Here is a 26,233-nt window from a genome sequence, read left to right as displayed (position 1 = left end):
AGTGGTCTCACAGCCTGGATTCTCCAAAGCAGCCACTGAAGACCTTTACACAGGAGCTGGGTCATCTGCCCTCCTTGCACTGCTGGGGTGGCCAAATTAGATTGCTCATGGCTGACAGTCCCTTTATGCACTGCCATGCCTCTCCCTTTCCTCTAGCTCAGCAGGTCCTATCTTTCCGCCTTCCTTCCTCTCATTCCAGCTCTCAGTGCCTATCCCACATACTCCATGAGTCCCTCTCTGCTCACCCAATGCAACACGTTAGCACAATTTTCCCCGTGCTTCTGCAGCATGGTGCTTACTCGTCTGGGTAGGGCATAAGCCATCCCACAATATTTCATTCAACAAACACTTACTGAAGCATCTATTGAGTTCTTGGCACTGTAGAAAGAAGGAACCATAAAAGAAAGAGCACTGGTTCTTGCTGGTTCTTTAAAAAATCTCATGTTACTCCTGAGATTAGAATTCTCTTCTCATTTGCCCATCTGTCCCCTAGATGATGAGTGTCCTGAGGCCAGGAAATCTTCTCACTTCTCTTTGCTCTCAGTTCTTAGCACCGATGTGGCAGAGTTAGTTCAGAAAATGTGGAGCTATAGAAGAAACAGAGAGAGGGAGGAAGGAAAGAAGAAATGAATGAACGGACTCCACAGTTGCTTGCTAAGTGCCTGAAATGAGCCCAGCTCTGTTGCGTAATGAATAACACAGGCTACACACATTCAGGTGCGCACGCATGTGTTTGTGTGTGTGTGTGTGTGTGTGTGTGTGTGTGTATGCTGAGGAATTGCCGGTGAGTGTCCATGGAGGACAAATCAGAGAGTGTCCATCTTGACCAGCTTCTTAAGAATCTTCTTAAGATTCTAGAGGAAAGACAAGAAAGGACCTGCTTCAATGCCCAACTGAGCTGGGTGGTGGTAGTTAGAGGGACTCTTCAATTTTTGAAAACAGGTGATTTTTGCAATTGAGGCTTGTAGGCATATGGTATTTGGATGATACAATTTCTTTAATTGAAAGTGTTATCTTAACCACAGAGTTTTGCAAAACCCCCAAACAAAGACATCTGTTGCTGTTTTTGTTCTTTTCCCCAGCAAACAATCTGGTGGTGAAAAATAGGAACGACTAGATGGAACACCAGTGAAAAACTGTGGGTTTGAAAAACAAACCCCTACCTCTTTAAGGGGGGGGCAGCCAATCAAGGTACAAAGCAGGCAGTTTCTGAACAGAGGCTTCTGTGAGCTCTTGGGTCATGATAACTCTACTTCTTTTAATATCCATAAATTATTAACACAGCCAGGGAGATGAGCTTGTGGGAAGTTCAGTGGATGTCTCTGTTGTTCATGGTCTTTATCTGTTATTAGCTCCATGCTGCTGGTGCCTTGGCTAAACTCGAGGCCGGATCCATCATCCGTCTGCTTCCTGGACAGCTCCTGATGTCCCACAGGCCCCTCTAACTCAGGTGATTGAAATTGTCCCTGTGAGCATCTCCTCCTGGATTCTTCATTTTGGGGACCTCTCTGTCACCCACACTCCCTCTGCAAACATCTCTCGGATTACTGCAAAGGCCATTCCTCTCTCCAGGCCTCCATTCACCCTTGACCCTGACAGATGCAGGAAGCACAATGCACCTTACATGGTTCAAAGAAGGAGGCCTTAATAGAGGGATTCCGCAGTGAGGCAAGGCAGCGTTCATGGAATGAACAAGGGGTGTGAGGTACCCAGAGAGTAGCGGTTGTCAGCTCTAGGGTGGAAGGGACAAAGGAGAGACATAGAGGTACTGAAGCCTAGTGGGAGCTGGGAGCATGGAGGAAGGGATGCTTCAGAGAGGGGTGTGGAAGCAGGGAGGGAGCAGGCATGAAGTCACGAGATGCTGTCTGCCTACCTTCTCCCTGCTGGTGTTTCCCATGGGCGAGCCCAGAAGCCTGGCTCAAGGGAGCCCAGAAGATGCATCTGCAAGTTCAGCCTCCTGGGGCCCAGAGCAGGTCCGCAAAGGGCTGGGCATGGACCTGGGGTCATGGAAGGAAAATGCAGCAAATAATCAGCCTCTCCTCCCCTCTTATTCAACCCACACTCTGCTGAGCACGCACCAGTTCTAATACGCTGACGCAGTCTCTTCTCTCCTCAGTCTGAACAGCCCTAAAAACTCCCCGTTAGACTCAGGATAAATCGGAGCTCCTTATGTTGGTGTTGAGTGCTCCTGTTGAGCCCTGCTGACCTCTAGCCTCATTTTCCACATAACACCCCGACTCTCCTGCTCTGTTTCCAGACCCCTGAACACACCATGCTCTTCCAACTCGCCATAGCCCAGGGACCTTCCCTGTCTTTCCCCGGAGTCCCTCCCTCTCCCGACCCAGCTCTCCCCAACACCATCTGACCAACGCCATCTGCAAGTCTTCCTTTCAGACCCACTTCCCATGGTACTTTCTCTGGGAATCTGTCTCAGGCCTCCTTGCCCTCTGACCTGAATTGATCACCCCACTTCTGAACAATTTCCATTTTATGCATTTCTATTTTCCCACTATTGACACACTTTGTGATTTGCTGGGGGTTTTTTTTGGGAGGGAATGAATTTTATTGTGTATATCTGAGATTTATAACGTGATACTATGAGACACATTTAGGTAGTGTTTACTATAGTGAAGTAGATTACCATTTAATAGGTATGTCTTGTGACAAGAGCAATGAAAATTTACTCATTTAACAAAAATACCTCACCCAATGCAATTCTATTAATTTCAGTCCTCATGTGCACGTGACAGCACTTGACACTTTCACCCAACATATCTGCTGTTTTCCATCCTGTGACCAACTTCGCCCCATTTCCTCTGCCCCTCCCCCACTGGTGGTAACCAATTTTTCATTCTTTATTTCTGTTTATTTGAGCTCTTTTTTATAGTCTACATAAAAGTGAAATCATGATGCGATATTTTTTCTTTTGTTGTCTGCTTTATTTCACTTAGCATAATGTCCTCCAGGTGGCCCATGGCAGGGTCTCCTTTTTGAGGCTAAATGATATTCCAGTGTGTATATGTACACAGCATTTTATAAAACATTTACCTGTTGATAGACATTTCCGTTGTTTCCATGTCTTGGCTATGGTGAATAGTGCTACACTCCACATGGGTGTGCAGATGCCTTTATTTTATCTCCTATAGGTATATATCCAGAAGAAGGCTTACTGGGTCATATGGTTATCTTATTTAAAAATTTTTAGGAACCCTTTATACAGTTTTCATCATGGTTGTTCCAATCTACATTCTCACCAACAGTGTACAGGATTCTTTTTTGTTGACTTCCTCACCAACACTTAGGCCTTGTCCTTTTGATAATAGCCTACAGTGTGAGGTGATATCTCAGAGTGGCCTTAATTTGAATTTCCCTAGTGTTGAACACCTTTTCATAAACTTCTTGGTCATGTTTGGAGCAATGTTTGTTCAGGTCCTTTGCCCATTTCCAGTCCTGTCACTTTGCTTTTCTGTTACTGAACTGAACTGCACTTGAACACGTCTGTATCCTCCAGCCAGATTGGCAGCTCCCTGACGTATAGACTGTATGTTATTCCTCCTGATATTCCAGTTAATTATTATAAAGCAGGAGTATTAAATCTGTTTGGTAAACATTTAAGGAAGAAAGAAAAGGCCAGAAAGAATAAAGAAAAGGAAGGAAGAAAAGGAAGAAGGAAGGAAGGGAGAGAGGGAGAAGGAAAGGCAGAAAGGAAGGAAAGAAGGGAGTGAGGAAAGGAGGAAGAGAGAAATGATGGGAGGGAAGAAGGAAATTATTCCAACTGTTTAAAGCATTTTTAAACACTTTGACACCTCTGACGTTCCCAGCATCCTAAGTGTTGGGGTGCAGATGATCACCTAGGAAAAGGACACTGAGTCTCAGAAGGGACAGCAGTTTGTAAATATGCTTCATATTCTATACAAGGTTAGACTGAAGAAAAGGACAGCAGGTCGACTTCTCTGCACTCACTCTGCCATTTTTAATAATTCTGATTCATTGATTGGCATCTTAAAGCTGAACTAACTTATATGTCCAAGCAGAGGAAGCCCCTCCCACACAGAGAAAAGTGCTTCATTGATTTTTAGAAGTGTAAAGGCGAGTTTAGGAAGCATCTGGACTCTCCGGCCTGATGTTTGATCTCCTGCTAGGGTCATTCACTACAGGATTCCTAAGAAAGGGAAACAGGTTCATACTACAGGGCAGTTCACTCAGTCAAGCTAACCTCTTCCATCTTTGGAAGACTCTGGCTGCCAGAAACTTCTTCCTTCAAGCAGAATCTTTGTGATTCTTTCATACGGGGCATGGGACCACCCAGAAGAGGCCAGTGCCCATTTCACGTAATGAAGGCACTTCATTGTCCTGAGCTGTTTCTCCTTCAGATAGTGCTCCTGTGCCCTAGCCATTCTTCAATATGGAGACTCTGAGAACTCTGAGGTCGCAGAGAGCCTTCCTCTCTGCTGGCCTCTCTCATTCGGGCCTGTGAAAAGCCATTTGAGTGTCCCATATGACACCAAGGAGGTCGTCATCATGCATATAATACAATGACCTTGAGCTCTAGAGGTCGCAGTAGTCCAAAGAAACCAAGGCTCTGGGTGGAGGGAAGTTCACTTGTCCTAATTCACATGGATTACTGGAGTTATACCCAGAAGTGCCGCTTCTAGAAACCCTGTGCTTTATAATGATGATGATAATTTTTCTTTCAATCTGGTGAAAATGTCTGAATGCATGACTTGCAGCTGTGAACTGTAAGCAAAACAAGAGTGAGGGCTGCATGAGTCAGTTTCTCCACCTCAACAGCCACCTCTTCAATGAAAAGTCACAATTAGACCCATTCCTAGTCAATAATGGTGCCTTGCACATAGAAAGCCCTTGAAAGATAAATGTTCTCATCATGATTGTTACTGAGTGCTTTATAACACTTACCAACCGGTTACTTTCCCCATTCTCTCTAAGATTTTCAGATAATGAGGTATTTGGAATTATGGTGCCACTCGAGTGGAAAATGAGTGAATTGTGAGAAATTCCATAGCAACTGGGCATCATCATGGCATTCAAGCATGTGGTTTTGTAATTTACGAAAGTACCAGTTGGCTACGATTGAAAAGTCGAACCTGGTCCTTCACCACACACACTTTGAGAATCACTGATGTAGACCATTCACTCAATGATTGACTGGTTCTATTTCATGAGTATTTGAACTTCACTTGGATAAGGGACCAGCTCAGCCCAGCACAGGAACTGGGCACTGTGTGCTGTACCAGGTGCTATAGGGAACAGCAGAGGGGATTTAAGCCTTAGGTTTTCCCCAGTATTCAGCAAGCATTGTGCACAAAACAATGCTTGGGAATTGTCTGTGAACCGATCTGACTTGGTTGAGCCCTTGCAATTCTGTGGACAGAAATGTTTAAGACGGTAATCAATACTGTCTGAACACGTGGTGTGCAGTGGGCGGTGAGCAGCATAAGAGGAGAGCCCTCTCTTGCAGATCTCCGAAAGATTCACTGAGTTTCCAGTGTTTGGTCTGGAGTATTTAGCCATTATTTGCTCTTCACTTTTCACTTTTTCAGCCATGTAGTCCTATCTTGCCAACGGGATGGTTTACATTTTGAGGGTAGAAGTTTTAGATCACTTGTTCTCAAATTCAAAAACCATACATTTTTTTTCAAATTTAGTTTTTCTGAAATCTATATAGATTTTACAAGTGGATGTGCACATGATAAATTTCCCCTTTCAACTTCAAAGTTTTAAATCAGTGATGATTTTTAAAATCAATGGCATCTTAGAATTTCAAACATGCTATAATTTTATGATATGATATCCAGATTGCTCCCAGCACTCAGTCAGGTACATATTGAGTTTTTCATGAATAGCCGCTTGCTGAATTATTACCTTTAGTTTTTAGAAATGTAATTTGATCTCACCTGAGGCAAGAGTATTAGGTAAAAACTGAAGTTTTTGGTGTCTACAATTGAAACAATGTTGGAAACAGCAATCCTTCCCAGTTGATAGCTTTAGAGATGAAACGCTCAGAGGTAGAGATTGTTGTTTGACAAGGATCAACAACTGGTCAGTCGCTGGACCAAAACTCCATACTTTTTCCATTATACTGAATTGGTAACCTGTGGCCAATGCTGTCTAATTCAAAAATCCCTTTCAGGAAGACCTCTTGGGTTCTTCTCTTTGTCTTCCCATCTCCCTAACACTCTACCTGTGTCAAGCTAATACCTGAAATGCTTTATGCCTTAAATGATGGTATTTTATGCAGGTCTTGGTTCCCACCATTAGATACCAGTTCCTTGGGAAGCAATTAGGGACCAGCCTCTACCAGGGGATGCTGACAATTTATCCTAGATCTTATGCTGTTTCCTTTGTGAAACATAATTTAGGAGCTGGCTGTGTGTATATGTGGTTTCATCTGGGATGCAAAGGGAAGGTCTGGTCTGCGTAGAGGTTCTATCAATCCACATGTTCTGGGAGTGATTAACCTTTCAGTTCTTCCCACCTTAATATGATTGTTTACTAGAAGTAATGTGTTCCTCGCATAAGTAATGGAGATTTGGGGTTTGCAAATATAATGACACAAATTTTCTCAGAGTACAATGAATAATATCACCAAGAGTAATAAAAGCCAACAGTTTTGTAGTCCTTCATAAAATAAATACTTTTACATCTATTATGTTGTTTCATTTGTATAACAACTCTATAATGTATTGGTAACTCCATGTGCATGAAACCGAGGCTAAGAGTCACACAAGGCACCCACTTGTAGCCAGCAAGTGGCAGAGCCAAAGTTAGAGTACAGTCATCAATCTCCATATCTACACTGCCTTAACAATACAGTAGATGCTATTTTGGCTACTTCTGTTATTTTCCTAACTGCTGTATCTGCTGTAAACTCATTATAACTTGACCTTGTCGGTTAAGTATTTGATTGAAATCTGTTGTGGAATGAGACTTCTCCAGGTGACATCTCAGAGAGGTTATTATGATTAACAGGCAAGCAGTAGATACAGTCAGGTTTGCCCTAGAGGGAAACTGAGGCATGAAGCCAATGGAGAGGCCTGTTTCCCTGGCTTCCTGATGGGGCAAATAGAGCCCAGAAAAAGAGGGAGACCGTGTATGTTGTGATCCTAGTCCTGATCCTCGCTGATGGTACAGGCACACACAGGCCCTGGAAATGCCCAGGAAGGTCTTTCCCACTGACTTTATGTTATGGTTTGGGTCTAAAATGTCCCCCAAAAGTGGATCACGTGGGCACTATACTCATTGGTGGATTCACTCATCGATGAGTTCAGTAGCTGAGTGTGCTGTTAGGAGGGGACCTGGATAGAGGTGGGTCACTGGGAGGTGTGAGCTGCAAGGGTGTATTCTAGTCCCTGGCTCCTTCCTTCTCTTTCTGCTTCCTGGGTGCCATGAGTTGAGCACCTTTTCCTCTGCCATTACCTTCCACCATGCTATTTCTACCTTGGAGCCAGCATGGATTGAAGCCGTGACACAAAATAAGCCTCTCCTCCATTAAGTTGTGTGCACTGGGTATTTTGTCCCAGCGATGGGAAAGTGACAAATACACCTTGCCAGGTGATTGTGAGGTTCCAGTGACATGTGTTGCATTGCCTAATGCGTGAAAGCACTTCTCGGTGTGGCTCACTGGCCCCTTCCTGGCCTTGGCTCCCAGTTTTCTATCATTTCCTAGGGAAGTTAGTAGGGCACAAAGCTGAATGTGGAACTTTAGGGCATCCAAGTTCCCTTGAGAGCCTATGCCTTTCTTTATGTTTGTTCTCAATTTTCACCCTTCAAAGTCCACATGGCTGCTTTCTCTGTGAAGCTTCCCTCTGTCCCTTTAGGTGGAAACCAGCACTCTGTGCTGCATCTGCTCTTTTATCTCATTTCCAGTATTTTACTGGTGGTGTGAGAGAACCTGTTTCCTTGACAGTCTACCTAAGATGTGGGCTCCTATCATCAGCCTGATGCACAAGAGTTCAGAGAGATGGAAAGATGCAGAAAGGAGGAAAGGAAGGAAGGAAGGAAGGAAGAAGGAAGGAAAGAAAGAAAGAAAGAAAGAAAGAAAGAAGGAAGGAAAGAAGGAAGGAAGGGAGGAAGGAAGGAAAGCAAGCAAGCAAGCAAGCAAGCAAGCAAGAAAGAAAGGTGGGAGGGAGGAAGGGAGGAAGAACTTAGCATTTGAAGACCTGGGGTTTGAACCCTTGATGGCCAGATTTCCAGATGTGTGCCTTGGGCACATCAGAACTAACCTGAGTCTAACTTTCTTTTCAGGTAAAATGGACAAAAATAATGCCTTTCTATTATGGTCAAAAGAGGTAATGTGCATAGAGATGCTGTGACACAGTAAGGTTATATAAAACAAAGTAATGCTTTATATTTCAGCAACATATATCCTGCCAATTATAGGCAGCAATGGGCACTCAGTGGAGAAGCAGTGAGAATGTGAGAGTGAGGGAGATGCACATCGCCGTTATCTTAAAATGCTACACTTACTATATTTATCAGCCACGTGCTCCAAGCCTCTTGAAGAGTTCCTGCTGGTCCCTGTCTTTGTGGGGGGAGCCTTGCTGCTGGGCTGGTGCATTCTGCCCTGTCACATACCACATTTGGCGAGGGGCTCTGCTGCTAACATCTGGAAGTGCTTGATAATTTTGAATCAAGAGTTTCACATTTTCATTTTGCCCTGGTCCCTGCAAACAAAGTTTCAGATCCTGCTCACACTGACTAGAGGCAGCTGCTTGTTTTCCACCTACTGAGCAGATCTTTCTCTCCCTGACCCCACGTTTTTCTGATTCTGCCTGTGAAGCCAACCTGGGAGGATTCCCTTTTCAGCCCAGAAACTTGAGATCCTTGAGACAGCTGTCCTTTCCTTTCCTCCTGATCTGTATCTCCTCCCCCCTCTCCCTGTTGATTTGTGACCTTACATTTTGAATGTAAAATATGGTCTATCTCTTCCTTGTATTGCGTTCCATTCATCTGCTTGTGTTCTTATGAACTGATATTTCATGACTTTAATAATTATAGTCACATGATGTGTTCTAAAATTGTTGGAGGGTAAGACTTTTATTTATTTATTTTTTTGGTACCAGGGATTGAACTCAGGTCCTTGTACTTTCAAGGCAGGCGGTGGAACCACTGAGCTAAATCCCTGGCCCCCAAGACTTTTAAATTATTTATCTAGGGATGGGGATTTAGCCCAGTGATTCCACCGCCTGCCTCTCAAGTGGAAGGACCCGAGTTCTATCCCCTGTACCAAAAAAATTATTTATCTAAATTACCTTTGTATTTATCCTTTCTTGATGTATCCATATGACGTAGAAACACTGCATTCCTGAGATAAACCCCACTTAGTCAGGGGCCATGATTTCTTTAATGTACTATGAAATTCACTTCACTACCATTTTACTTACAATTTTCACAAACATAGTAATTGATTTTGCTATTATTGCTCAGTTTTTGGTATTATTGCTAGGGATTTATGATAGCTTTCTAAAATAAATGAGGTAATTTTTCATATTTATGTTGTAGGATACTTTAGATAGCATGGGGATCTCTTAAAATATAAAAGAATTCACCTTATAAGGACTGAAGATCAGGAAGCTGAAGGAGAGGGTAATACTTAAGATATATTTTCGGAATTGTCTTCTGATTATTGCCACATTTAATTCTATTTCTTGTTGAACCAATGTTTAAATTTATGCTTTCTACAAACTATCCAAGTTAATTAACATTTTTCAAAATACTCATAGATGTTACAGCATTTTAAAAGTAATTTGTATCTTCTCCAGTAGGATATTCCTTTCACATTTTTAACATGTTTCTTTTTCTTGAATAAGTTTGTTGCAGGCTTGTAAAGATATTTTGTTATCTCAAAAAAGTCTTTACATTTATATGTGACATCATTCTATATTTCTACTTTAAAACTAATTAATTTTAGTTTTTTATATATTTTTCTATTTCCCATCATTCTTTGTTTGGCATAAAGGATTCATTTAAAAATTTTTTAGGCATTTCATTTATTCATTTAAAAATAGTAGAGGGAAGGTGAATATGGAAAATGTCATTTTTTACTATTTTCAAAATTGAAGTATTTTAACTTTAATGTGCTTATTACCGTTATGTCCTCATTTGGGTCTGTAACTTTTATCAATGTGAAGTAATTATTGTTATTTTCCCCTTTTAAAAATCTGCTTTGCCTAATATTTAATTTCTCATGCTTTCTGTTATAATGCTGCATCTTTATTATTGCAAAATTTCTGTGACACTCTATGCGCTTATCTTTTATATAGACAAACCGCTGCTTTCTGTTTTAAACCCTAACCCAACTTGTTATCCCCTAAAAACTCATTTCTGTTGGTCCTGATATATTTTATAGCTCCCTTACCATCCTGGTTAACAGTGGCTTTATAAGAACTTCATGTCTTTTTAAATTTTAATTTTTGAGGAATCTCATTTTATTATCTCCAACTCTCATCCAGCCTTCTCTCTACTTCCAAATGTATTTCCCCAAAGAACCCAGAAAGTTGGGTCAGGAGGGCTACAATAATATGCTTCCATAATGGCAGTACTACTCAGACTTGTTTATGTAAGAAACCTAAGAAAAGCAGTATTTTGGTGGAATACCAAAAGAAACCTACAAGTATAATGTACATTTGGATTAATATAACTAGGAATAAAAAAGGTTTTCGGATGATTTAATCATTGCAAGAAATGATCACATTTTGACTCATTTTAGTGCACACAATTATTGAACAATATCAGAAGTGTATAATGCTCTTGTAAGAAATATATGTAAGGTAGAGCAATAATCAGTTAAAAAACCTCTAATCTGCATGAGCTGATTAATGATGCCTACTCATCACTTTATCATGGAATGTCCTCTATTCACAAGGCAAGAATCTCCCGTGAGATCCCAGGCCTTTCATGTAGGGAGTGCTTGTCTTCATCTCTTTTGAAGGCATCAGCCACTGTGACGGTAATGAACTCTTCTTATGTATATGTGATAAATTTTGTTTGAAAACAAAAAGAATCCCTATTTCTTATTTTTTAACTTTTTATTAGTTCAGTAAAATTATCTCATAAATTGGTAACATTTCATAGAATGTGATTTTGAAAAATCTGTTTAGGAGCAAGTGGGTTATAATATTTCCAAGAAAGATAAAACCACAGTGCGCTTGTAAATGAACGTGGCATTATTCATCCACTCAGTCATCTATTCAGATGACAAATACTTATGAAGCACTTACTTTGGGCTGGTCAGGACACTCGCCTACTAGAACTATAAGGTTGAAGACGACATATCATATGTCTTGTGAAACTTGCTGCCACTAGAGGATGGTCATAGGAAGTGCTACTGTGGTCAAGAGCCTCACAGTAAATTAGAGAAGGGATGCTCAAGCAGGAGCATGAAGGAGTAGGAGTGTCCTCCTAGCCACGGGAAACACCTGCCCTGGCTGGGTGCTCTTGAAATCACTTAAACTCTTTCTTGAAAGAGTTACTTCCAGGTTTCAGTAAGAATCACAAAGATGAGGGAAATCTGCAGAGAGAGAGAGAGAGAGAGAGAGAAAGAGAGATTCTTTTCTTTCATCCTGTGGTATCCTCCTGATCTTCTGGCGTTAATTTTCTACTAGAACCTTGACTTATTCCAACATGGCCCTGCCCATAAGGTAGTAGAATTGACTTGGGAAATCTTGCCCTAAACTGTACTCATCTGTTTATTCCCTCAAGATGCAGGAAGAAAACAGGCCATGTCTTTGGACCTCCTCAGCCCTGAAGATGGAGGCCACTTGATGCAGTTAGGGCCATATGGTATATGGCATTACCGGCTTAGATAAACACTTTTCAAGACAAAATGGAGGCTAACTCTCCACACTTGTAACTAGTTTCTCTCTGCAGTTTTCAGTATTTCAGGAATCATAATGTATTAAATGTGCTTATTTCAATGTCTGTTTCTCCAGGGACAGTGAGGTCCTTATGCTGCCTACCACATAGGGACCAGAGAAAGTTTATCGAATGGGGAAAACTGAAGAATGAAGCATTTTACCAAAACATGGCAATCTTGACTTTTTTGTACATTGCAAAATTTAAACTTCTTTTTAAATTAAACAGTAATAATTATAAAAGTTCAGAGCAGCCATATAAACATCAACCATGAAGAATGGCAAACATAGCTTACTGCTAAGTTTGAATTAGGTGAGGTTGAACTCTGAGAAGCCATGAGGCACCCCGGGAGATGTGCGTCAAACTGGCCCCAGGGCATTTAGAAAGGCCCAAACACAGTCCTGGATGTTGCCTAAACCAGGAGGATGGGAGCGACGGAAAAGCTCCTGCACTCAACAGACAGGCATTCACTAGGCAGTTACTGCAGGCTGCATGACACTATGATTGGATGCTATAAAGCAGCAGGTTCTGATCTGCAAAGAACCCATAGCTTGTCAAAGGTGTTAGTGATCACTGAGGGCCTGCTATATGTCAGACTCCCTGTGGGGAGTAACTATCTTCATTCCCTCTCTTTATGCCCCTAACCACTGATGTTTAAGAAGATGGCAATGAGAGGTGAGGGCCAGGTATGTGGCAGTTGTAATGATGTCTACTTTTGACCTTTGTCCCTCCGCCCCCCATGGTGGTAAGAAAGCTTCTGGTTATGACAATTAGAGTTGGGTGTGACTTAAGGTTGAGTCTGAGAGGAGTGAAGAGCAATAGACCTTGGAAGTGCCTTACAAAGTCCTTCTATTTAGTGCCCATGGAAGGTCCATCTCAGGGAGGGACAAACTGAGCCCTTGTGAAATTGGGAGACGTAGAGCCACACTATGTCAAGAACTATGGTTTGTCTTTTCCCCATCTTCCCTCATGGTAGCACTGTGGTCCACAGGCCTTGCTCTGGGGAAACCCAGGCCCCTTGTCTTCACTGGCCTAGTCTTCAGGACAGCCTGGCCTTGATGTCCCCAAGTTCTCTTCCTGCTGCCTAGTGGAGCAGTAACCACCACACCAGGACTTCCAGCTTCCCACTTGATAGCTGCGTGGCTTTGAGAACATCACTCAACACTGGTCTGAGTACAGAAGACAAATCATGGTTCCTGGGCTTGAATCTTGACATGGTCACCTGCTGGCTTTGTCTCCCTGGGCCTCAGTTTCCTTGTCTGCAGAATGGAGCCTGATCATATGGGTGTGGGAAGTGAGCCAAGCAATGTGAAAGTTTTCTACCTCAATCTTGCCACGTAACTTCAATCTTCATGAGCTGTGCTGTAGTTCTTCCCTGTTTTAGGTAACATGGTCTTCAGAGAACTCCCCAGAACTTTCAGGAGATGTCTGTGCTGAGCGTACCTTTGCTCATTTTCTTCTCTTCTGTTCCATCTCTACCAGCTCTTCTCTGGAGGCCTTTGTCTCTTATCTTCATTAGAGACCTTGACGTTGACCAGGCATGGCCAGGAGTGAAGCCATAAAAGAGTAGTCTGAGAGGCAGCTGGGCCCCGAAGGAAGGGATGGCAGGCTGAGTTCTGTTTGTACAGGTGCATTGTAATGCTGCCTGTGGTGTGAACATTTTCCACTTCATTACGCCTGGCTCTAGCCCAGACCCCGTCTGCTCCACTGGCCCCTGCCTTGGGTTAATTTCAGCAGTTCTTTGCCTTTGGAAGGCCGACCTAACAGAAAGGAAAACAAATGAGTTCGCCACAAACATTTTTGCACATTGGCCAAGGTGGACGGGCCAACTCATGGAGCAGAAAGGGGGCCAGTTTGGCTGGTGCTGCTGTACCCCCATTAGAGTAGCTCAGTCTCCAAGGCCTAAGCCCACTCTTTCTAGATGGAATTAGTCTGATTTTGTGTGTGAGAGTGGGCCAAACAGATACGCATGGGTCCCGGGTGGCACAGTATGTAAGAGTTGATTGAACTGAATAAATGCTAACATTTAATGAGCACTTACTATGGTCCAGATGGTATTGAAACACTGTAACTGGATTTTAGAATGAGTACATCTATTGCTACTCCTACCTTACAGATGAGGAAATAGGCATATAGTATGATTGGTAGTAATGGAGCCCAATTTCGTTCATGGCAGTCTGACCTCAGCATAATTGCATGCTGTCATTCCTGCTGGCATAATGTGCTACATGTGCTGACATTTTGATGAGGGGAAGGCTGCTGTACAGTTCTAGAATGGTATGATTTGGACACATCGAGTCCCAGGTTTGGATAGAACTGTGGGTGACAATGCCTGATGACCACTCCATGCTGGTTCCCCATTGCTGTTATCTGGAGTCTGCTTACGGAGCTCCACTGGTGGGCCTTCTCTCTTTAGGAGACATCCTTGCTGTTACGTGATGACGTCACTGAAGATGGTGCTGGCGACTCGGGCAGATGCAGCTTTTCCCTGCTGTGTTGACTGTAAAAGTGGTAACCCATGCAACTGTGCCTAGCAGAGTGCTGAGGACACCACTGGTACTCAGTCCACTTTCTCTCTTCCTTCTTTCTTTCTTTCTTTCTTTCTTTCTTCATCTTTCACAAACTATAAACAAATTATATACTCAGCTGTCAGGAAGATATTTTTACAAAATAACATCAGGCTTATGCTCCATTTGTAAGATTTATTAGGACACAGAAATCTAATTCCCACTTTTTTCTTTCTGTTCCTTTCTCTCCTTTCTTTCCCCAGTGGTTTGTGGAGGTAGGGCTGCAGTAGCCAGAGCACAGGCCCTGCCCACGGGGGGTTCTGCCTACCTTGGGAGCTACCACACAGACGATCACTGTCTGAGGGGTGAGGACCAGTCTGTGAGCCAGTGGAAGAAGTCGCTAAGGTAGGCTCTCCAAGACCCACTGGACACTATTTGTCACTTTCTGGTAAATTGACTCTATGTAATTGGAAGAAATGCTTGCATTTGAAATCAGTTTGAAATTATCCCCAGATATATGATTTTATTAACTGGTGACCATGTCTTTCTAGTAGAACACACACCAAGGATTGAAATCAGTCCAATCTCTCTATTATACTCAAGGGTGCTGCCTATCCTAGGACCCTCTCTCTGACTCTGCAGTGTGTGCCTCTGCGGCAGACCATTCCTGTCAGCACACAAACATGCTATGCTATCATTCACCTTGAAACATGAGGCCTCCAAGGATTCCTATCCTCTCATTTCCCTGTTTCTCTTTACATGAAAAGTTGTATAATTGAAGCTACCTGAGGTCTGTCCTTCTTCTCCTCCTGTTGTCTCTTGACCCTATTCCCTCTGATGTTTGCCCTCACCGCAACAGTGGGCATGTCAAGGTCACTGTGGTCCATGCTTAGCTAACTCTGAAGTCCTTTCTCAGAACCTACGCCCTTCACTTGCATCTAGGACAGGGGCTGTGGGTTTTCTTCCTACCTTAATGTGCCCCTCCTTTGCAGCTCCCTAGCTGGGTTATTCACTCATTCATTTGGGAAGGTCCCAAGTACTGGTGTCTTCTCTAGCCTGGACTGCTCTCTTCCCTCCCTGGGGATTCCAAGCCAGCTTCTAAATAACGCATGTTCTGAAAAAGGACACACGAGCATCTCCAGCCTGCCCCTCACTGCCCCTGTAGTCTCCATGAGTTCTCCAACACCCACCTCAAATATAGCATATTTGAGCCACAACCCTTCCTTGCTCCTTTTGCACGCTTTCCCCTCTCTGGAAAAGGTTGCTTCACTCTTTGTTTCTCAGCCCCAGTGGAGTCATCGAGTCTTCGACGCTTCTCATGCGCACTCCACCTTCCACCCAACAGCGCATCCTGCAGAGGAAGAAGCCCGGACTCTGATGCACCTTATCACCCCAGGCCACCACTGTCTATTGGTGCCCTCCCTCCCGGCCAGTGCAGTTGCAACAGTCATTTACCTGGTCTCCTGCGTGCATCCTTGCTGCCCTTCACACTGTTGCTGTCGTGGGAGACAGAGGGATCTTTCAACACGCTAAGTCACATCCTGCTAACTCCTTGCCTTCTGGCCTCCAATAGCTCCCATCTCACCCAGGTTAAAATCCAGCATTCATTTCATCCCCTGTGAGGTCCTCATGAACTGGGCTGATCACTTCTTCCTGGCTCCATCTCCCACTAGTATCCCTATCCCTCTCTCTGCTCCAGCCATGCTGGCCCCATGCCAACACATGCCCCCACTGAAGCCCTGGACCTTACTCTGCCTCCTACCTGAACGCCTCCACCAGGGCCTTAGGGCCTCACTTCTCAGGGACTACCCACACCATTCCCTACGAAGTTGTATTCTGCATCACTACTTTTTCCTGCTGCAGGTTCCTTGCCCTGCGGTACTTACTGTATCCTGATACCATATGGATTTAGGTGTTTGTTACTAGCCTGCTTCCTTCCCCTGCAGTGTAAGCTCCTTAATGCAAATTTGTTTGTTTCCTGCCTTTAACCCCAGTGCCTGGAACAATGCTGATACTTGGAAGCCGCTCAAGAAATAGTTGCTGAATGAATAATTTGGGAATTGTGTTTGAATCCCAGCTCTGTCTGTAGTTCCCCTGAAACCTGAATAGACAACTTCACCCCGGGCCTCAGCCCCTTCAACCTGGAGGGGAAAGCCTCTCTTGTCCTTCTCAACTCTGCAAGTATCGAAGAAAATACAAGGAGGTAGGGGCTGGAGTAAAGACCTAGTGGACACAAGGAGTAAAAGACAGTCCCTCCCACTTATGCCCAAACTCGTAAATTTATATTAGTTAGAAAAACTTTATAAAAGAACATGGCCATTTATTTATCTTTCAGGGCTTTCTTGGCATAGCCTAGTTTGAAGAAAGAGGAAAATAAAACTTTAACAGTACAATTAATCCCAGTGGGTGCCAGGCAGTGGGCACATGGTATGGCCCACGCTTGTATTTAATACAGCTCTGCTCAGAAGGCTCTGAGCTCCCAGGGGCACTAGCCAGGTGTTTCATCAGCTCAGGCATCCACAAGGTTTACTGAATTTGGCTCGATTGAGGGGTTTTTGTTTTGATTTGTTTTTGCTGTGGAAAGGGCTCAGTGACAGTAAGTGACTTCCCCAAAGTTTCATAGGTAGTGAGTGATGTCACAAGTGCTGTCTTGTGACAGACCACACTCAGTACACCGGGCTGCTCTCTGTGGACAGTGAGCAGGCTCCTCAATCAGATTTAAGTCTCTTGAAACCGATGCAGGGCAATTGGTAGAGTCTTGTACATATTTTGGCTGTCAGAGCAGCGGCAAGCTTGTGCAACCAGCATAATAGCTTCTCTTCAATACCCTCTGAAAGGAGCTGAGAGCTCCACTTTGCAGCCCCTCCCAGCTTCGTGCGCTCTTTCAGGGTCTTGCCACAGCCACTGTAGTTGCTATGGAAGCAGAGTAACAAATATTCAGAGGCCAGCAACACCTTCCAGTCAAGAATGTTTGGGACAAGGCCCCTGCCCATCAGGCTGCTGTTGTTGGAGCTGAATGCAGCCTTTGTGACTGGCCTCCTGGCCTGCCACCAGGCTCCAAAGAGAGGAATTGGCCCAGATCTTTCTAAATAGCGTGTGTGTTTCAGTTGTCCACAAGGAGGGGTGAATGGGAAGCTCGACACAGCTCTAAGAAAATGCTCCGGCCTGTGGCGGGTTGTCAGGACACGAAGGATGCTAAGTGTCACTTTGTGAATGACATTCAGGAGGGCCTTGCCAGGTTGTTGTGGGATTCGTGGGAGTTGCCCCTCACTGAGCACAGCCTGGGAGGGAAGCTCTGTTCTCACAGGAACCTTGCAATGGCATGGCCAGCAAGGTCTGTGCCATTGCTCTCGTCTTGCAGGTGCAAAGATGATTAACTCTCCGGAGCCTCTTACAGGCGCTATGCTGAGTCAGTCCTGGCATGAAAGGAATGCAGTGAAAGGGAGAAACTGAGACTGAGCTGGGACTTCCAGATTTGCCCATGGGAGTCCAGTGTACTTGTTGTTCCCTGCGGTCAGGGACCCCGTGACTTTACCAGAATGCGAAGGCGGGTGGCTTCCCGGGTGGCTCAATTCTGCTCGGGACAGGTGAGGTGGTGAAAGAAATTTCACTTAGCAGCAGGTGTTACTTGGAGGATTATAAAGGTACCATTGTCCCCTCTCCAATAAACTGCTTGGTTTTGACCTGCTGTCAAATAGCAAGTTCACTTACCATTAAAACGCTGGGCCCTTACTTTATTCTTTATTAAGCTTTTATTAAATGCCTACTGAGGGTCAAGCACTGGGCTGAGCACTAGGGATAGAGTAACAAATAACATTTGTTTGGCAAATATTTATTGAGTGTCTGCTCCATACCAGACACTGGCTGGGGCTTGGGGGACCACTCATCTCATCCCTGCAAGGTCCTTGCTTGTGGCCAAGCCAGGTAAGCAGACCTTTGTCACAAAAAGGAGTGAATCTTCATTTGCAAGCATTGGCCACTATGGGAGCCACCAGCAGGGCCACTTAGAGGGCCTGGACCTGCCCCGTCCAAGCCACATGTGGCAGATGAACATGTGCAGTGTGATGTGCTCAAATTGAGATGTGCTGTGAGTTTACAATGCACACTCAACTTCCAAGTCCCAATGTGAAAAATAGAATGTAAAATGTCTTGTTAGTAATTTAAATTGATTGCATGTTGAGGTAAGATTTTAGATGCATTCGGTAAAATAAAACATATCATCAAAATTAATTTTTCACATCTTTCATGATGCCATGTAAGCCACCCAGCCATGTAGGAGGTTGATATTATCACATTCACCTGAGAGAGAATGGGATCGCAGGGATAAAACAACTTGCATAAGGCGAGGCGACTCAGGGAAGGTAACTCATTCGCTCAAGACTACACGATTGCACCTTCCCATAGAGAAAGCCCACTGGCAGTTTAGCTGAGAAATTGGGCAGGCAGATTCTGAAAATAAGCCATTCTTACCTGTGGCCTCTTAATGGAAACACCTCCGATTTTCTGCTGCGCGCATGGCTGCTGGAAACGAAGTGGGCAGTGCTTGGCCTCCACTGCAGCCAGATGCTGCTGTGGACCTGAGTTCTTGTCCTTGGGATGCTGGCAGAAGTGGTGTGTGCAAGCACCGTGCAAGGCCTTGTATCCTGCTCTTCCTCCTTGCTGGGTGGAGCTGGAGGTGGAACATATGTGCTGAGAATGGCAGGGCAACAAGTCAGAAGGTGCCTTGGCCTCTGCCACCATAGAGTGTCAGCTCAGTCCCAGCTACCTCTCTCTGGGCTTCTTCAACCTCATGATCAGGGTGAGTTTTCTGTTACACACAGCTGACCAAAATCCCCATACTACACTGCTATGGTCTGGAGATGTCCCCATACCCCAGCTTTCCTGTGTGAGAAGTTTGGTCCCCAGGTGGTAACTGAGAGATAGTGTGTACCCTGATCAGTCAGATCAAGTGTTTAGGTCATTGGGGGTGCTGCTATTGGAGGAGATCGGGGACCCCACTAGTTTCCATGAGAGGAGCTGGCAATACAGCAACCCTGGCCCCTTCTGTCTTGCTGGCCCCTGTCTCACTCAGTGATCTCTCCTTCTAGCACGATGCCTGCCTCTGTTGCCCACAAATTGGCATCACACTGGTGCCCAGCAACTTCTGTTGAGTAAACAGATGGAATGTGTGCCTGGAAAGCTATTCAACTTGCTCAGAAGGGAGGTTCATAAACCGGAGGTTGTAAGCCCAGTCAATCTTGGTGATGAGGGCAGGAGTTCAGGTGTCCACAGTGGGAACGCAGAAGGGGTGCCGCTGAGCTAGAGCCCTCAGGCACAGTGACTGGGTAGGTGTTGTCCTTTGGACACCCTCGTGGGAGAGGGGAGTGGATGGGCCGTGATTCCCTGCATGCACTCCCATGCCCTCTCCCACAAGGGATTTCCCAGGCAGTGTCCTGGCTAGCCTAAGAGATCCCTGGGCTTGCCTGTCCAACAGGACAGCTCTGCTGTGACTCAGTGTGAGAGACACTGGGTTGGATCAAGGACCTCTGGGGAAGGTGAATCACATCCAGCAGTACAGTGCCACCCCACCCAAGCCAGAATGGCCTGCGTTGTGGAATCTAGCAGAAAGGTCATCACAGCAGGTCTGAAGATGTCTGTCCTGGTCACGGGCCACTAGGAAGCTCATTGAACTCTGTACACAGTGTCTTCCCCTTCTATCAAGTAAGTGTACCTCCCTGGGTTCTGGGGGACATAAGTAGGTAATAAATTCTCTCTTCCGCTTGCTCAGCAGATATTGACTGGGCACGAATGCTATGCTGAGTTGTGGGGACAGAGGCACAAAGGGAGCACAGCCGATTAAGTTCTTACCAGGAAGGCAGGTAAGGAAATGGAAGACTGGCAGAGAACTGAAACTTCCACCAAGCTCACCGGAATCATCTCGTGACAGGAAGCAACTAATTTCCCTCATTTGATGGATGAGGAAACTGAGGCAAACTGGGGAAGTGACTGAGTACTTCCTGGTGTCGCATATTCCTTTAGACACTATTCCATCACAGTCCTTAGCATTGTCTGTCAGGGTAGAGGCTCAGAAGTTTATTTCCCCTCTTGTCAGCCAGGAATTTAGCTCAGTGGCACGGTGCCTGCCTGGCAAGTGCAGGTATCTGAGTTTGATTCCTGGTACCAAAAAAAAAAGAAAGGAAAAAAAGCTAATTTCTTCTATTAAACTTGAAACACCTTACAGGAAGTACAGCTTTTAAAATCTTTTGATGCCCTGTGCGCAGCCCAGGGTTGGCACAGAGCAGTACTGTGTTGGTGGGCAGGGCAGCTCTGGAGCATCCACCTCTGCTGGGCCCTAGTTATCGGTTGAGCTAGTGCGAGAGCCTGGCCTGGCAGGCAGCATTGTCTGTTTGATGAGTTATGGGATTTGCTCAATGTCATACTGAGGGTTATCTGAGCAGCTGCACACTCAGAGATGGCCCAGGAGGCAATGTGTGAGTTAGGGGTGCGGAAGAACAATGGAGAGGCCCCAGCCATGGTGCAGACGCAGAGCAAAGTCCTGGGCAGAACAAGCACCTGGGCTCAGGCTGCCACGAGTGTGTGTCCTCTCCATGGCGGCACCCAGCTGCCCCACATCTCTGGTGAACACTTGCCAGAAAAATGCTTGTCTGGGAGGACACAGGCTGGAACAAGCCACCCTGGGGCTAAAACTCCCTGTGGCAAGGCACTGGGGCCATCCGCTGTCTTTCCTCTCTTCTCTTTCCATCATTGGTCATCACAATGACCTGAATGCTGTTACCAGTCTCTCAGGGGGAAACAGAGGGGGAAGCTTGGCCTGAAGTCACAAAGCTGGTGAATGGCTTTGAATCCAGACCATCTGTTTCCAAAACCTGAACTACGAACCACTGGTTCACAGTGTGAACTAAACGTGGCTTCCAACACTACTGCAGCACCCTGTTGCAGGGCTCAGGGAGGGCCACGTCCAGGCCTTGTGGGCGGAGCTGGCTCTGTGAAGTCCTCTGGCTGCAGCTCTCTGGAGGGATCAAGGCATTTCCCAGCTTCCTCCTGGGCCCAGTGGTCTTCGGGGGGCTTTGGAGTCTGACACTGGGAGTGGACCGGCCCAAGCCTAAGGCCACCAAAGTAGCTGCTGGGGGACCCTTCAGGAGTCCCAGGGCAAGGCCACTTGGAGTGGCCTTGAGAAACCAGTGCATGTGGAGGAAAGGACCGGAGACAGGGAAGTGGGACACGAGAGGGTCGAAGTGCTGTGGTGTTGCCAGCAGAGCTGACGTGAGCTTCGGTCGTGTTACTAGGAGTACAGTGTGTCGCATAACTAAGGTAACATTGCACTTCTGTGCTGCGGGTGGAGTTGGAATGCAGGGTAAGAGCGAGTTCTACCTTTTCAGATTGTCACAGTCAAGTCAGAACTGGGCCCAAAGAGCAGAACAGGAGCAGTGAAGGCCAGGGCGCCATCCTGTGTGCATCAGCTGAAGGGCCTGGATATCTCTTTGCTGAGGGAGAGCAGAGAGGAGGAAGGTGAGGATTGGACTTTGGGGTACTTGGACATTTTCCTTGGAAGAGGAAGTAGATTTTTCTGTGTGATCCTGAAGGGAAAAAAAGACTCAGGCCTGGAAATACAGTAATAGAAAGCCAGGTTTATGCTCAAACTGAATAATGCCTTTGACCAGTCAAAAAGATAGCCAAGGAAGGAAATGTTTAGGAAGAAGAAAGAAGAAACCTCAGTGACCCCTTGCTCTACTCTATGTGATCCCCACTCAGGTAACCAGGTCTTTCTGAGTCTCAGTCCCTTGTGTGAAGGGTGTGGAGTATTATGTGAGAATCCCTCAGTGTGACTGTCACCAGGGTAGAGAGACAGTTACATGCACAGCCCTGCGGTTCCGGTTACTGAGGTTTGCATCTTTGTTTAGGGAGACTGTGGTGACCTATTTTAACTCTGTAGTGCCTCAGTTGCCTCATCTGTAAAATGAGGCTCATATATGGAAAGCACTCAGAATTCTTCCTATCACACAGATAGCACTCAACAAAGATATCATCAACATCATCATCATCATCATCATCATCAGCAGCAGCAGCCTTCCTCATACAGGAAAGTGACTGTCACATTATCTAGGGTACAACAGGTGCTGAGCAGAGCTTCTTTCTCTCCTCTCCTCCTGTTTCTGGGATACCAGATTCTTCTAATCTCCAGACTCCTAAAAAAGGTCTCTAAATAATATGACATCTTTTCACATAGATTCTAAGGCAGTACCTGCCTCCATCTCAATCCCCTTTTAGCAGAGAAAGAGAGCTAGGAGAAGGCTCCCTCCTCCCTGTAGAAGTTTCCCATTCTACCAGATCTCACAGTGAGTCCACTGGCAGGCAGTTCCTCACTATCTCTGCCCTACGTGACTTCTGGGGAGAGAAGGCAGATAGGAAGGAAACGGAGGCTCAGAGAGGCCCAGTGAGTCACTTACTCTGCGGGGCTGAGCAGGACTCAGAGGCAAGGCTTTCAGACTCCAGGCACCAGAATTTCCATGAGGCATGGCCCAGGCCTTCGCCCCACACACCCTCCCACTCTGGGACTCTGCTGAGATGGGTACAGGAAGGCCATTCAGCCTGCTCCAAACCTTGACCCCAAATCTTCAGGGTATTAGAGAGGACCAGGAGGAGAGAGCTGCTGGAGCCCTTACAGCTGGGTCCAGCCCTGGCCAGACCTCTGCTTCCAGACAGCTGCCGTGGTGAGACCTAGAACCGATGTCAGGAACCCAGAACCCCTGCCAGCATCTCCAGTAGGATTTCCTATGATAATTCTGCATCGTCACCATCCCATACAACAGCCAGTAGCCACAGGTGGCTAAGGAGCTTGAAATGTGGCTCATGTGGCTGAGCGGAGGAAACTGAGGCTGGCTTGGGGAGCTTTGCAAATGGGTCACTGGATGGAAACCGCCTTGTGTGGCCCTGGCTGACTCCCCGGGGAGGTTACAGGGTCTGGTCTGTGTGTGGAGGGGTCTCGATTCCTGCCTGGCTCCAGCTGGACCCAACTCTATGAGGCACCTGTGTTGCTTTATTGATAACAGTGTTTGCCCTTCCAAAGCCAAGGCTGTAAAAGGCTGGTTTCAAAGTCACAGTGCAGAAATGTCAACATGCGGGGAGTCCAGGTGGGGTACCTGAGTGAAATGTCACCTACCCTGCCTCCAGGCTGTCGGAGAGATCGTTTGAGTCCAAGGGCCCTGGGGTCTGGACTTACTTCTTCCACAAGTATGCCGTGTTCCCTCAGAAATGTTTCCCACTCTCTCTGAGCCTTGTTTTCAGCATCAGTGTTGGGGTGGGGGATATTGGACTTGGAGGTTTTAAGAGCTCTTTTTTTTTTTCTGATACCAGGGGTTGAACTCAGGACCTCGTGCTTGCCAGGCAGGCACTGTGCGGCTGAGCTAAATCCCGGCCTCTTAAGGGCTCTTTACAATGCCCACCTCCCTCTGCTTAGTATCCTGGGTGTCAGCTCCAAATGCTGCCTTTAAGGACCAAAGTACTGTGTGTAGCAACCTTGAAGGAAAAAAACCACCCCAAACCTAAAACTGTTTTTGTTTTTCTTCCAAAAACCTCCCATAATGTCAGCACTGAAGCACTAAAGGTACTGATTTTGTGATTTTTCATAATGCATGAAGAAAATTCCCCCGCTCCACACAGCAGGCCCAGAGCCCCAGAAGCGAAAGCCACAGCCAGACTCCTAGGATTCTGTGGAGCTCTCTGTTTGGATGAATCGTCTGCCCTTGTGGACCTGGGGCAATTTTCTCAACTTTCAAATGTGTTTTCCTTCCCCTCTCCTTTTCTGGGGTTTTCACCCTTGCATGTAACTCAAACCACAAATAAAACGTTAAGTCTCTGGCTGTGAGGCCTGCAGAGCATAGCAGCTCTGGCAAAGCAGCTCTGGCAACCAGCTCTCCAAAGGACAAATCACCTTTTTCTCTTACTTTACTAATAAAAAATATAATAATAATAACACTGCCCTTCACGTGGGCTGGGAAGGTGTTGATTGGTGGTGGGAGGAGCTGCTTGGGGTGAGTCAGAACCCAGCCACAGGGGCCAGAAACCTTGCTGAACCCCCGAGAGCGCTCCACTGGGGCTCCCCTTGGGTTCTTCCCCCAGTACCTGTGCACAGTGTTCAGTGCCTGCTCGTGGTGAGTGAATGTTATCCTGCAACACCCTTTCTGGGTCATGGGTTCGTATCCTTGCTCTGTAGCTCAGGACACTGCCCCATGAGCTCGCCAGCTTATTCAGGGTCATGAACACTGCAGCCTTGTGCGGCGGGGACGCAAAGCCAGCTGGCCCCTGACTGTCCTTCAGGAAAGAACCCTCCTCTTCCTGCCTGGGTCTCTGCTACACGGGCCAAAGGAACACTGTGTTCTCAGCCCACAGAGGAAGCTGAGGCAGGACACTCAAGGCCTGTGGAGCCTGACTTCTCTTCTCTAAGTACTGTCTCCTACCACTTCCAAAATGATCTCCGTGAGGATGATACTTCCCACTGAAAGGCCAACTCAACCCTCTTTCCAGCTGCCTGCTGGACAGCACTACCGGGATGCACTTTGGTCAGACCCCTGTCCAGTGCCAGGCTCAGAGTGGAGAGTCACAGCTGAGCACCAGTCAGCGATGCCCACAGGCCCCACCCGACCCGAGCTCACTTTGTCTGCAGAGCCCAGGCAGGCCTTGGGGAGCCACTGCACAGTCGATGAATAAGTGGAGGAATGCATTTTCCCTTCCCCTTGCCCAACAAGGTTTATCTTCTGATTGCCCACTTGTGCCAGTCTCGGGAGCCAAACGCTTGGGACTTTGCCAAGACTTTGTGGCTTACACAGCTTCTCTCCAGTGACTCCTCAAACTGGTCGCCATGTTCTTTCAGTTCAACCTCTGATCTGCCTTTTGCATCTGTTCTCTCTTCTCCAAATCTCAACACACGAACTTCTTTCCTTTAGTATTCAAGATTATATTGACCAAGAAGAGCAAAGTCCTAACTTACCTGCTTAAGTAACAGAGGGGATTTAAATCAGAACACAGGGACAATAACAGAACTGAAGGAGAAAGCAAACTTCCAGCCCCAGGCAGGGGAGGGTTAGTTGGAACAGGGAACTCTGACTCTGACTGCTCTTTTTCCCTCCCACTTCCTTTTTCTGAGCTCATGGGTCCGCCAGCTTCCTTCTCTCTAATTGCTTCCCATCTCTACAGCTGGGGGAACTGAGTGGACAAGTCCCCTCTCCCGTGTGCTCTAGTAGGTAACTCCCAGGGAAGCCCAGTTTACCTAATGTGCCATAAGAGCCCACCCCAGGCCAGCCACCTCTGTGGGATTGGAGGAAGATTTACAGGTGCGCAACTCACCCTGCAAGGTCTGGGCTGGATATTAATCCCATGTATCCCTGCCAGACAAGCTCGTACAAAGTCCAACCTGCACAACTGTCCATGTTGGACTGTGTGGGACTGGGCACTCCCATTAGCCACGTTTGGGTCAGATGCCCACTCCTGGCCAATCACAACTGCTAGGACAGCAGAGTCATGTAAGGTCAGAGTGCAGAGGAGACTGGGGAAAAGAACATATTCTCCAAGGAAGGAAGGTTGTGCACTCCCAGACCCCAGGGAATCACGTGATCTAGAAGGTGTTTACAATTCCCAAGCCCGCTCCTCCTGTTGGTTCCCTTTGCTGGCACAAGGAAACATCTGCCCAGTTGCTTTGGCCCAAATCCCGGGAGGTATCATGAATTCTTTCCTCTCCCTCACAATAATCTTCTGACTGTGCCTTAAATATACTCTAATCACTTTCCATTTATTCTACCATCTCCTAAGTTAAGCAACAATTATTTTTCACTTGACTCATTACAAAATGGCCTCCT

At 46.1% G+C, this 26,233-nt stretch overlaps 1 long non-coding RNA gene across 6 annotated transcripts; it reads right to left on the bottom strand.

Moving 5' to 3' along the window:
- LOC110346685 (uncharacterized) lies at nucleotides 1–25,808 on the bottom strand. Of its 6 annotated transcripts, none has more exons than XR_015452543.1 (6): nucleotides 25,725–25,808; nucleotides 21,753–21,865; nucleotides 20,229–20,534; nucleotides 18,852–19,070; nucleotides 15,572–15,732; nucleotides 12,707–14,497 (listed from the first exon to the last, which is right to left on the bottom strand). It is a non-coding gene; the product is annotated as an uncharacterized LOC110346685 (long non-coding RNA). The 6 variants fall into 6 exon arrangements; XR_015452547.1 differs by having other exon boundaries at nucleotides 18,852–19,050; XR_015452544.1 differs by lacking the exons at nucleotides 12,707–14,497; nucleotides 15,572–15,732 and adding exons at nucleotides 1–587; nucleotides 1,874–1,997 and having other exon boundaries at nucleotides 18,852–20,534.
- Between the last annotated feature and the right edge of the window lie 425 nt (nucleotides 25,809–26,233).

The sequence above is a fragment of the Heterocephalus glaber genome, unplaced genomic scaffold (genome assembly GCF_053883595.1).
Source record: "Heterocephalus glaber isolate CG9 unplaced genomic scaffold, H.glaber_assembly_v1.0 deba00001447, whole genome shotgun sequence".
Lineage (NCBI taxonomy): Eukaryota > Metazoa > Chordata > Mammalia > Rodentia > Bathyergidae > Heterocephalus > Heterocephalus glaber.
Note: the sequence above shows the minus strand (reverse complement) of the source record. Positions and strands in the feature narration are given on the sequence as shown.